The sequence below is a fragment of the Carassius carassius genome, chromosome 5 (assembly GCF_963082965.1).
Source record: "Carassius carassius chromosome 5, fCarCar2.1, whole genome shotgun sequence".
In the NCBI taxonomy this organism is placed as follows: Eukaryota; Metazoa; Chordata; class Actinopteri; order Cypriniformes; family Cyprinidae; genus Carassius; species Carassius carassius.
In genome coordinates, this window is record NC_081759.1 from 20,450,590 (window position 1) to 20,462,961 (window position 12,372).

General features: G+C 38.2%; 1 protein-coding gene across 1 annotated transcript in view; it reads left to right on the forward strand.

The window, feature by feature from the left end:
* The first annotated feature begins 2,612 nt into the window (after positions 1-2,612).
* The window catches only part of LOC132140956 (tyrosine-protein kinase JAK2-like), a 78,551-nt gene continuing 68,791 nt past the window's right edge, over positions 2,613-12,372 (forward strand). The window contains exon 1 of the mRNA XM_059550065.1: positions 2,613-3,256. The gene's annotated coding sequence lies outside the window, so the exon portion shown is untranslated. The remainder of the gene's footprint in view (positions 3,257-12,372) is intronic.

Sequence of the window (12,372 nt, forward strand, 5' to 3'; positions counted from 1 at the left end):
TTCGCTAAACCTTTTGCCACGCCCCCTACCTTTCTTTCCACCAATGAGAAACCTTTCAACACGCCCACCTTTTGCCACGCCCATTGCTCCAGGCTCCAGTTACCCCTACTTGTCTTTCATAGGAAATCAACACATGTTGTTGTGAATAATTAAGCGAAGCGTCTTCTCATAGGATAAGAACATGCAATCTCATGAATAATTGAATAGACACCAACGCTCATCAATGTACTATAGTCCATTGTCACGTCACAAATCGTGACGTCAACACAATGTAGATTTTAAATCCGGAAGATGAAAATAGAGCAAAAAAGCTTAAAATTAACCAATTTTCTCCAACAGTTAAAATTAGCTGATGCTAACATTGTCTTCTATGATGTACAACACAAACACCTCTGCTATAATCTTAGAATAAGTAGTCTGGGGCAGGGGCGTAGCCAGAATTGTATTTTTGGGGGGTCCCATCTTAAAATGAGGGGGCAACTCATTATATATACACACACACACATATATATATATATATATATATATATATATATCTTAATGCCTATAAATAAAAACAGCTTAATACCTGTTCACATTTAAAACAGCATATTTACTTCATTTCAGCAGAAGTCATAACAGCCCACAACATAACTAGGTGATTATTACCTTTTACATGAGTCTAACGTTACGCCGTAGAATCTACGAGGGCAATTATTAAATGATGTCATCATACTCAGTCCAGAAAATCCACCAATTTACGTTCGAAAAACAGCAGAATATATACAGCATAAGCAAATATATATACCGCATAAAATCACAGAATTTTTACTTCACTGTTTCAGCAGCATAACAGCATACAACATAGCTAAGCGGCTATAATTCAAACCATGGGATTACCTTTTACATGACCATGAGTCTACGGGGGCGATTATTATTGAACTATAATCAAGCCATGTGAACTCATTGTACCATTTTGGGGAAAAGCAACGATTCTTTCCGGCAAACTCAGTGTAAGTAAATGCGGTCATCACTGGTTGTGAATGCGGTTCATCAATTGCAGACAAATCATTGGGCATTATGCTGATCTGTGTCGTGGAAGTCTTACCGCTACACTCCCGTGATGAAATAGGCATTTCTGTGTCCTGAGAAGCCTCAGGTGCCACTTCACTCGCTGTCGCAGAGCTTTTTTGAAAAAGCGTAATATTGTACTTTGCGTGGCAGTTGCCATTGTCACCGAATATTAATGAACTCTCAAGCGAAGATGAAGGCGTCAGTTACGCACAACACGTGACATAGGCTAATCAAATCAAGTTTGAAAACAGCCGCATTTTACCGTGCAGCATTTTGATTGGTCAATATATCAATCAGACTGACAAATCAACATTTTCTTATTTTACTTATTTTATTTTAAGCAATCGAAAATCTGAGGGGGCCGGACATGTAAATGAGGGGGCCAAGGCCCACCCAGGCCCCCTCGTGGCTACGCCACTGGTCTGGGGTTTCATGACCCTTTAATACCATTCCAATAAAAGCAGATGTGCCTACTCATTAATTTGAAGTCAAAGTGGACTACTGAGAGGGGTAAAGATTTAGCCAATCAAAAAACACTTGTTTTTATTCTTACTTGTAACAAGAAACCATGGGCATTTCAGGCATTGTGAAATGTATGATTCTATTTTTTATTTAGGTAGTTATAATGTTTTAAAATTAATACAAACGTTCATCCAAATTAAAATATTTGGTATTTGCCCATAATTATGTGCGCCCGACTACAGTGTTTGCAACTAAGCATTTAAAGTGTTATTTAAAAAAAAATTCTTAGCAAGTTTATTTTTCCGTCAAAATAATAACTTTACTTATGACTCAATGCGGAAACAATAGTAAGTATGACGTGAATATGTATGACGTTAATCTGCCATATGTCCAATCTAAATGCAGTGGGACGAGATCCAACTCCGCCCCCTGAACGTAGATCCAACTCCGCCCCCTGGACGTAGATCGAACTCTGCCCCCTGGACCTGGATCCAACTCCGCCCCCTGGATCTTGTGTTCTGCAGTGAGGGGCTACTGGAGAAGTTAAGTGAAGTGAAGTGACATTCGGCCAAGTATGGTGACCCATACTCAGAATTTGTGCTCTGCATTTAACCCATCCGAAGTGCACACACACAGAGCAGTGAACACACACACACACTGTGAACACACACCCGGAGCAGTGGGCAGCCATTTATGCTGCGGCGCCCGGGGAGCAGTTGGGGGTTCGGTGCCTTGCTCAAGGGCACCTAAGTCGTGGTATTGAGGGTATTGAGGGTGGAGAGAGAACTGTACATGCACTCCCCCCACCCACAATTCCTGCCTGCCCGGGACTCGAACTCACAACCTTTTGATTGGGAGTCCGATTCTCTAACCACCAGGCCACGACTTCCCCCTACTTTTCGTTAAACCTTTCGCCACGCCCCCTACCTTTCTTTCAACCAATGAGAAATCTTTCGACACGCCCACCTTTTGCCACGCCCATTGCTCCAGGCTGCAGTTACCCCTACTTGAAACCAGAGACAGTTGGCTAAACCTATGCTGTCTAGGTAGTCAACACACACAATAGGTACTGAGCCACTTCTCTGTGAGACTACTAGTGGTGTGTTAACTGCAGGAACCACAGGGCACCCTCTGCATACGAGACAGCAGAGAAACATACAGACAGCGTGCTGGAAATTAAAACTCGTCTTTCTTCACTGGTTTCGAAAGGATATACAAAGCATCGGTCATTTAAAGACAAACACAAAAGTGATTTGTTAAAGCATGACCTGCTGGTAGTCATGTCTGGTAAGTTAGCATGCTCGCTAGCTGTCACTCCACTGGTGATCTTCAGACATGTCGCGTCCTTAACATATCCATCAGGTGTCTTTCTTTAAGAACATATGTCGTCGTTGTATTGAGTTGATACAGCACTCATAAGTGCGAAGCTCCTGTGCTCATGTTTTGTAAATAAGATGGACAACGGCAGCACACGCTAACGCGCAGCTAGCCGTTTAAACTTGATCCCAAACATCTTAGCGAGCTGTGCTTCAACAAGTCAAATGTTACGACAGCTAACGGGATGGACACACCGTCAACCCTCGCGTAAGTGACACCGAGCGACGAAATATCTGGAGTAAACGCAGAAGCATGGACTAACGGACTGTTTTCGCTCGGTTATTTGAAGTTTCAACTCAAGTGCGTTGATCATCACGCGAGTTGGCTAGCAGTTCTCGCTAGCTCAGCAACCCCACACAAACAGGTAAGCATTTCTCTTTAGAGTAACGTTAGTTGTTTTTGTTGTGCAGATGGGCTTGTTGCTTTAAAACTATCGTACTTGTGTATTGCAGCCTGTAATGCCGTATGTTGATGTTGTAGATTAGATTCATGTATGCGGTCATATATAATTCATATTTTTATGTAACTGTACAGACAGTTTGCAACACTGGTAATGTCTGCTCTGATTGTTGATCAGTTAACTTAAAACACATGTCATAACCTGAAGGAATTGTCAGCCCCGCTCATTTTACTTCTATTCATGCATAACTTAAAATCCATATATTGAATAATATGTCAAATAATGTTCTTAGTCTTTTCTTCCTGTAAGGAAACATCCCAGCCAGAAACTACAATTGTTTTCTGTGAATGAAATGGAAATTAAATTAAATGCAATTAATTGTGTAAACAAAATACCAATAATGCCCAGAAAAATAAACTAAATTATACTTGGGTGTGGGAAACTATATATATATATATATATATATATATATATATATATATATATATATATATATATATATATAAACAAACACACACAGGTTTTTTCTTAAGGTATGGGCACTTCTGAAAAATACCTAACCTAATGTATGATATGTTTTAAACAAATTATGAGCATAAAATGTTTGCAACTCTTCTGCTTCAGACCATTTATAAATGTTAAATCATAAGATAAAATGTTTTTATGATAGACTTTCAGAGTTTATGATTCGAAGTCTGGGTCTGGAAAGTTAAAAAAAAAAAAAAGTTTTCAAGGCAGTTTTGAGGTGCACTTCAGTGTTAAAAATTTCTAAAGTTTAAGCCTGTTTTAAAAAATATTTTATTACAAATCAACTGCTGTGACACAGAAGTGCCTGTAGATAAAGAAATGCCCATATATTGTATGTGCAAGGTTTTGTTAAAAGGAACTCATTTAAACTTCTGTCAGCTCAAATCTGTCTGTGCATCTTGGCTACGTACAAAATGGTCATGTTAGGAATAGAGCATGTGTTGTGGTTAGACACTCGTGCTTGAATGTGATGTTTCATTAAAAAAAAAAATCTCCCCCACAGGAAGTCGAGTGCACTCACTTTTGTCTTTTGCTGCATTCAGATCATCACTCTGTTAAAGGTCTTTGCTGTTTTCTGGTCTCTAAATCTTCTGTTTCTTCTGTTCAGTTTTGTGAATGTGTTGTCTGTCAGGTTGTTTTGAAGTTCTAATGTTGTCAAGTTGTGCAGTTTGTACGTGAGATGTCTCTATATTGATTCAATTCAAAAGCCTGATAAGATACAAGAGAAAACATACTGAAACTTTTGGAGCCCAAAACTCAAAAGTCCACAAAGAGCATTATTTGAAACCAAGCTGCCAAGATGACTCGATCTGAACTTTTACAACACATTTCCATCCATGTTTACCCATCTGTGATAGTATTGGGTGATCAAAAACTGGGCCTAGATTTCAGACATTTGCCTGCTGTTTAACAAATCTTTGTGAATATAGGGTTGGGTATCGAGAACCAGTTCCAAATTTCCAAATAAATTTCTGTGGATGTTATAAGACGTGCACATTTCAGTTCAGTTTATCAATTAATGTATTTTAAAGTTATGTTAAACTACAGGCATAGCTGGGTGTTTTTTTTTTATTTACTGGTCAATTTGGAGATTTTGGGTTACTTTACTTGCTTCTTCTAGACTAGTGGAAGGAAAACAACCACAACACATTTGAGTGTTTATTTTAATACACTTTATTTGAATCTGTAGACTTCAATATTTTTTTAATTTTAGGCAGTCTCATACATCTATATTTCTGTTTTTATTCAAAATTAATAATAATTATATATACGTATTGGCTATCGGCCAAAACAGGGTTGAAAATTATCGGCATATTGGCAAAAATCCAATATGGTGTATCTCTAAATATCTTATATATTATAACATTTTTGGTGCACACTGGACATCAAACACCAGTATTTTGATACGAAAACACACCAGTCTATAGCATTATTAGTGCTGACTCAAGAAATCAGTGTTTCCTTTTAACTGCCTAATAAGTAAAAAATATTTTACACTTCACGTGAGGATATCTGTTCGGAAAGGAATTGACGAGTACCATGGAACCCCAGATGTTACAGATATCTGTGCACTAGAACATCTCTACCTTAAACAGCTAACATATAAATTATTACCCATTTTCTGTAATTAATTTCTCTATTTCTAGCTATTCATTGTGCAATGAATCAATTATTTCCCCCACCCCTAGTCTTAAAGGAACACTCCACTATTTTTTAAAATAGGCTAATTTTCAAACTCCCCTAGAGTTAAATAGTTGAGTTTTACCGTTTTCGAATCCATTCAGCTGATCTCCGGGTCTGGCGGTAGCATTTTAGCTGTAGCTTAGCAGAGATCATTGAATCTGATTAGACCATTAGCATATGTTATGAAAATGAGGTTATTTTCAAAAACAGTGGCGTGTTCCTTTAAAGTGACAGCAGCCTGATATTCCTGCCGCTGTCTGTGCCATTAATGTTAATCATAGAACAGAAGAAAAAGTAATTCACTCTCTGATTTTGGCTGAATAATTTTTGTAAGTTTACTAAGGATTATTCTAGATTTCATATATAAAAAGAAAACTATGCAGTGTTACGTTTCATTACATTAGATTTCAATTTTTGTACCTGAACTTTGATCAGTTATATTTATTTGTGCTATTGCTAATTTTCTTATTTTATTGCTGTTTACTTGTCTTCTATAATCTTGTTTTATATAATCTATAAATTAGTATAGTTTCTTCATTAAAGTGTTCTTTATACTGCTAATTTTTTTTCTATTGACTGCTGATTTTATTTCTTTATTGTATTCATCTGCAACAGTGTTTTGCAAATGTATTTGATGTCTAAATATTTGATGTTTTTATAGCTTATTGAAATCGAAACTGGGATTTGATAAGCAGAATCAAAATCAGAATCGCTACAATTTGAGTGATACCCAACCATAGTGAATACAGACTTTGCATAGATGCTGTTATTTGAAGTATGATAATTATCGAATCATTATTGAAGACTGTTAATGAAAGGTTTGTTTCACCTGAGTTTGCTGCCATCATCAAATTTTTCTTCTATCATCCATGTGTGAATGAATTGTTGCAGTGCCTGCATCCCATAGAGAATTCCTAAATATAGAAAGGACATAAGGGGAATCGGAAAGCTTGCAACAGTGCAAACAATAGTCAGTTGTTAATAAATAAACACAATCAAGGTTCGCTTGTAGAGCAATCCAATATTCACATTGAACATGGTGCAGGTTAAAGTCGATGTCTGTCTGTGATGTTGGCCAGAAACTCTGCCTTCTGATTCTGGTCGATCAGTCAAGGCCTGATTGTAAAACTATAGGCTTTAACTGTAAAAGCACAGCGGCAGTTTAGTCATACAACTTTTTTTTTCTTGGAGGAAATTTCATAATCTTTTGATGGCCTTTGTGTCAAGTTTTATTTTGTGTTTCCAAAGCAAACAGCAGCAATGATGACAGTCCCAGCACAGATATTATTGCACTTCCTCAAGACTCAGTTCCTCTTGTGCTTTATGTGGTATTTGGTCATGGCAGTAGCTATCTTAAATCCTCTTCCTGAGCCAGTAAACATTTTTCAAAGGCTTAATATTGTTTTGATTCTCAATAAAGTCAACTCTAATAACAAACGTAGCTAAGTTTTGTCTTTTTACCTGTTTTGATATTAAGGGTGCTTTCACACCTGCCTCATTTAGTTCGGTTGAATCATACCAGAGTTCGTTTCCCCCTTTGGTGCGGATCAATTGGGCAGGTGAGAAAGCAGCAATCGCACTCGGGTGCGGACTAAAAGCGGACCAAACAAGCGTACCGAGACCTGCTTGAAGAGGTGGTCTCGGTACGCTTTCAAACAAACTCTGGAGCGGTTCGTTTGTGGTGAGAATGTGGTCCGACCTCGAACAGACTCAACTGCAAAAAGTACTGATCATTTTTGGACTAAACCAGCTGCCGTAGTCAGCTGCGTTGTGCATTATGGGATGAGGAAGTGTTTGTTGACAGTTTGCACTTTAGCATGAAACTTGGAGTAGTGAGGAGGTACGGAGCCTCATAGAAATTAGGTCAGATGACCATGAGCATGTCAGAGTTAAGAAGAATTAATGCACGCCTCCGTTTGAAGTTACGAGCGATTCCCGCTCGCCGTTTGCAGTGCATTAGAACATTGTTTTCAAGCCGCATCCGCGCTTCATTATAGAAATGTTTTTATTTGCATATTGTGGTGTATACAAACAATGTAATAGATTATGGCCAGGGACAAAACCAGCCCGTGCAGTCGTGCAGTCGTGTTGTCGTGTAGTTGTATTGTCTCCGTGTTGTTTGCTGGCCTTTCCTCTTATGTTGGAATTTTCCCACACGTAAATTCTAACCAATCGAAAAGCAGTTTAGGAAATACGTCATGGCCAATGAGTGATGTAGATGTTGTCAAGTGACTGCATTTTGGTTCGTTTCAACTGGTATGGACCAAAGCAATCAGTGTGGTGTGAAAAGGAACCAAAAAAGCTGAAAAATGCTACAATGTAAAATTGTTTGCCCTTGGCTCGGACCAAATGAATCAAACTAAAGATGTGAAAGCACCCTAAGTTTGTCTTTATGGCAGTGGCTGTTGTGTTGCAGTATTTATCCACAAAATGGAGGTAACAGACCCTAGTTTGCTGATCAGACAAACAACATGATGTTACTGCTGAATTAATCATATTGATTAGTCAATATAAATTTTTCATTAAATTCCAATAATTTGTCTTCTAGTCTATGCTATTTCCAGTTAAAGAACTAATCATTATTTGTAGCACACTTCTCAGAAGATTCGGAATTCAAAGTAATAACAAAGACTATGGAATACCCAAGACGTGTCACTCGTATAGCTTTGAATGGGGAAAAATGCAATGGCAATGCTCAATCGCAGGAAGCCCCGCCTTGTGAATGAAAGAGCCAGTCGGAAATCGGTAAAGTCAGCACATCACTGCAGGTGTTTCATAGATGGCCGCCAAGTGACATGACTTGCCTTAAAAAGACTTTGGTAATAATCAGCTTTATCTTTGTGCTTTGTTGCATTTGACATGAGGTATATTGCAATTGCAAATAATAAATGCAGTTTTGAGGCATTTTAATGTAGCGTGACAGATTTTCTGCCTCATGAACCAATCAACTCTCTTTTTCTTCACAGCTGTTTTTAGAATAGAATAATACAAATAGCAGGCATGATTAAATTGAAATAATTTGGTAAGTGTTAATATTAATTACATTTGGTTAATTATTTGGCTAATGAACCAAAAATTGAACATGAAACGTGAATTTTCAAGTATCACTTGGGAAAATCAACAAACATGGCTGCCAGGGCATGTTTACACCTGATCATTTCATGCGTTTTCGCTAATCGGATATCTATCATATATGTTCAAACGTTTTTATTTACAGGTGTATCTCAATTAGGGATGCCAACGATTAATCGATGATCGATTAATTGTCGATAAGAGATTCAATCGATTAAAGCTATCGATAGTCAGTTAACCTATTTAGTTTTGGGCTGCGTGCGGCTCGTGCGCAAAACACGTACGAGCGGCAATAAGCCCTTTCACACATACAGACTTTTCCGGAAAATTACCGGTAAATTGCCGTAAAGAGATCATGTGTGAACAGGATCTTTTCAAAAATACCGGTAAATTCGTTCCGGCAATTTACCGGTATGAGAACTTGTAACATTACCAGTAAATTGCTGGAATTCTGCTGTGTGTGAAAGCAGAAGGAAAATTACCGGTATGAGCACGTACGAGTTCAGAATGCGGTGACGTAAGACGTCTACTCCGGGCCAATCATAACAATGTGACGCATTAACGCACTGTTTAAGAAAATAAAATAATGTCATCCAACTGATGCAACAGTGAAATTAAAGCGCTTCTCCTTATCCGGGCGGATGAAGAAATGTGTCGTCATCTGAGAGAAACTGTTAGTGATGCAGTAACGTATGATAAAAATAACTGTTAACTGTCTCCGAGAGCAATGCATTCACAGGTCAAAGACAGGTCATCAATAAACTGAAAACATTGCGTCTTAATATCTAAAAAATAAATGACCATCACAAACGAAGTAGTAGTGGAAGTATTTCTTGTTCCTATTATGACTTTTGTCAATCTATTTGGGGGTACTGCTACTCCACAAATCCTGTAGCTCTGAACCAAGGGTTTAACCCACGGCACGTCATGAAATCACATGCGGCCCACCATGCCGAGCACAATAAAAAAAAAAAAACTTTAATTTTTACAACTTATTTTAGTTTTTACATAGGGAAAAACACATAGGGTACAAATGATAAGTTGGAGCAGAGAAGAAGAGTGCTGGACATTAGGGATCAACTTTCGGTTTGCCCTGCAACTCACTTGAGGATGTTCAGCCAGTCTTTTTTTCCCAATTCTCTCAAAACAGCTACTACTGTTTCAGTTATTAAAATAGTTCAGTTTTGTATGTTTGGAGCAGTTTTTGATCGTTAAACGGGCCTATAAGTTTATTTTTTAAAGCGGCCAGTAGGGCTGGGACAACGCGTCGAGGTCATCGATGACGTCGAGGCAAAAAATACGTCGACACAAAATATGCACATCGATTCGTCGACCTGTTTTTATTTCTCTAAAAAACGTTTGCAAAACGTTTACCTTATGTGCGCTGAATATACGCGATGTCCGGATCAACATTCTGTCCAACGTTATATAACCAATCCAGGGGTTTTTCTGCATTGATCTTTTTTTTTGCCGGCTGTCAAAGCCTTATTTGATCGGTGAGTGACAGTGACAGGGCGCGTACGAGAGAGAGCCCCGGCTGTGCGCGCGCACTAACAGTCTTCAAACAACACGAGCGCTTCTTGCTCTCTCTTTCCCTTGTGCATATTAATCAAAATCATTAAACACGATAGAAAAAGGGTGAAACACCAAAGTTTCACGTGCGCTCGCGCACTCACAGTCTTCAAACTACACGAGCGCTCTCTCTCTCTCTCTCTCTCTCTCTCTCTCTCTCTCTCTCTCTCTCTCTCTCTCCCTCGTGCATATTAACCAAAATCATTTAACACGATAGAAAAAGGGCGAAACACCAAAGTTTCACGCGCGCTCGCGCACTCGCAGTCTTCAAACTACACGAGCGCTGTCTTGCTCTCTCTCTCTCTCCCTCCCTCCCTCGTGCATATTAACCAAAATCATTAGACACGATAGAAAAAGGGCGGAATGCCAAAGTTTCACGTGGAGCATTCGGAGATTTTTTTTTCTCCATGACAGGCTGCTGGCTCCCACTGTTAATTTTTTTTTTTTTTTGGAAAAGCACTCTCTGTATTAGCTTAAAGCAGTCAAGTTTACATTTACATTGCATTGTATTCCAAAATTGTATTTTGGGTGACCTTTTTTATTGAATGCTAGACATCAAGTTGTTGTTATTTTCATCTGAAAGAAGAACTTTTTTTCAGTAAGCTAGGCCCTATGTGTTCAGTAAGCTTGTTTCAGTAAGCTATGTGTTTTCAAGGCTTCAAGGTTTTATTGAATGCTATCTCTATACGAGTGCAAAGTAATGCATTCTTAGTCAGTCTTTTATTTTGTAATTTTAAGAGCAATAAACATATATTGCAATGTTAAGGAATTGATGTTTTTTTCATTCAGATATGTAAATCAACATGTATAAATTGTTAGTAGTCAATTAATGGGGAGATAATCAAAATCAAATCGGTCTGAAAAAATTTATCGTTAGATTAATCGTTGCATCGAAAAAATAATCGCTAGATTAATCGTTTAAAAAATAATCGTTTATCCCAGCCCTAGCGGCCAGCACAGAGAGAGAGTTTACATAGCCTATGTTTAATCAGTTTAGCCATCTCAAATAATCACGAATTGTCTAAAATAAAATCTAAAGATATAAAACAGTTCAAGCATTTAACAATGTTTTAACGTTAAACCCAGATACATGTGCGCTATATGGAATATTTTGTGCGGAGAGTGCAAGATAAAGCACGCTTTTTGGGACATATAGGTGCCAGCGCAATCATAATATAAAATAAAGAAATATAAATAAAGAAAATAAACATGCTTTCTGCTGTCTCGTCTTGAACAGGAGAGCTTACAAAAATAAACCGAAACTCAGTGAATACATGCCTCACAGACATGATAAATATATCTATAGAAAGCATTAAATTACTACTTAACGAAATAATAAAAACAAACAACAAAAAATCTCAATACAATCATAATCCGTATAAAAGGCGCGTCTAATGAGGAGATGATGAGTCAGGCAACTTCATCCTTAGGGACACAGACTCAGTAAACACTAGTTTATTAGTAAATAATTCAAATATATTTTTACTATTTCCCTCTGTCACATTCATGGTAATTACTTTTTCCGGTGCTTTGCGACATCTTTTGAACTCAATTTGAACGCAGAACTGTTTATCTGCGCTTATAGACTATTTGATATGAATTTGGATCAGCATAGGCTACATTTGTGAACGCACCTTTTCTGCAATGTCGCGCGTCTTACAGACTGCATTTTACAATCGCAACTTCATTGTGCTATTAATCCTTTCAAGACAATTTTCACTAAATTGGTCAGCCCATAATTATTTAAACCAGTCGTCTAATACGATGTCTCTGTAACAAAAGCTGTTGCATGAATACTAAAGATTATAAACAAAAATGAATTAAACTTTTAAAAGTACGTTAAAGGAGCATTGCGTAGGTTCTGAAATTTCTAACCGTTACTGACACCAGTGGCCGTTAGAGGAACTGCAGCCAGTCTCATGCTCGTTCTCAGTGCGCACGCTCTATTTTTTTTTTTTTTTTTTTACTTACGAGGAGTGTCCGTGGGTGTCTGAATTGTGCTGGAGGCTGGTCGCTTCTTTCCATCCGCAGAGTCCATTTGAAAACACTATTGCCGCTGCTTACTATAATGGCTGGCGTGCCGTACGGTTGTAAACCCAAGTAGACGAGAACGCGCATGACGTCACATTTTGTGAATTTTCGCGCCAATTCGGGCCCGACTCCCCCACATACAATTGAGCCTACAGGCTGATAGAGGCAACCGTGGTGGACAGTCGAGGTGTAAT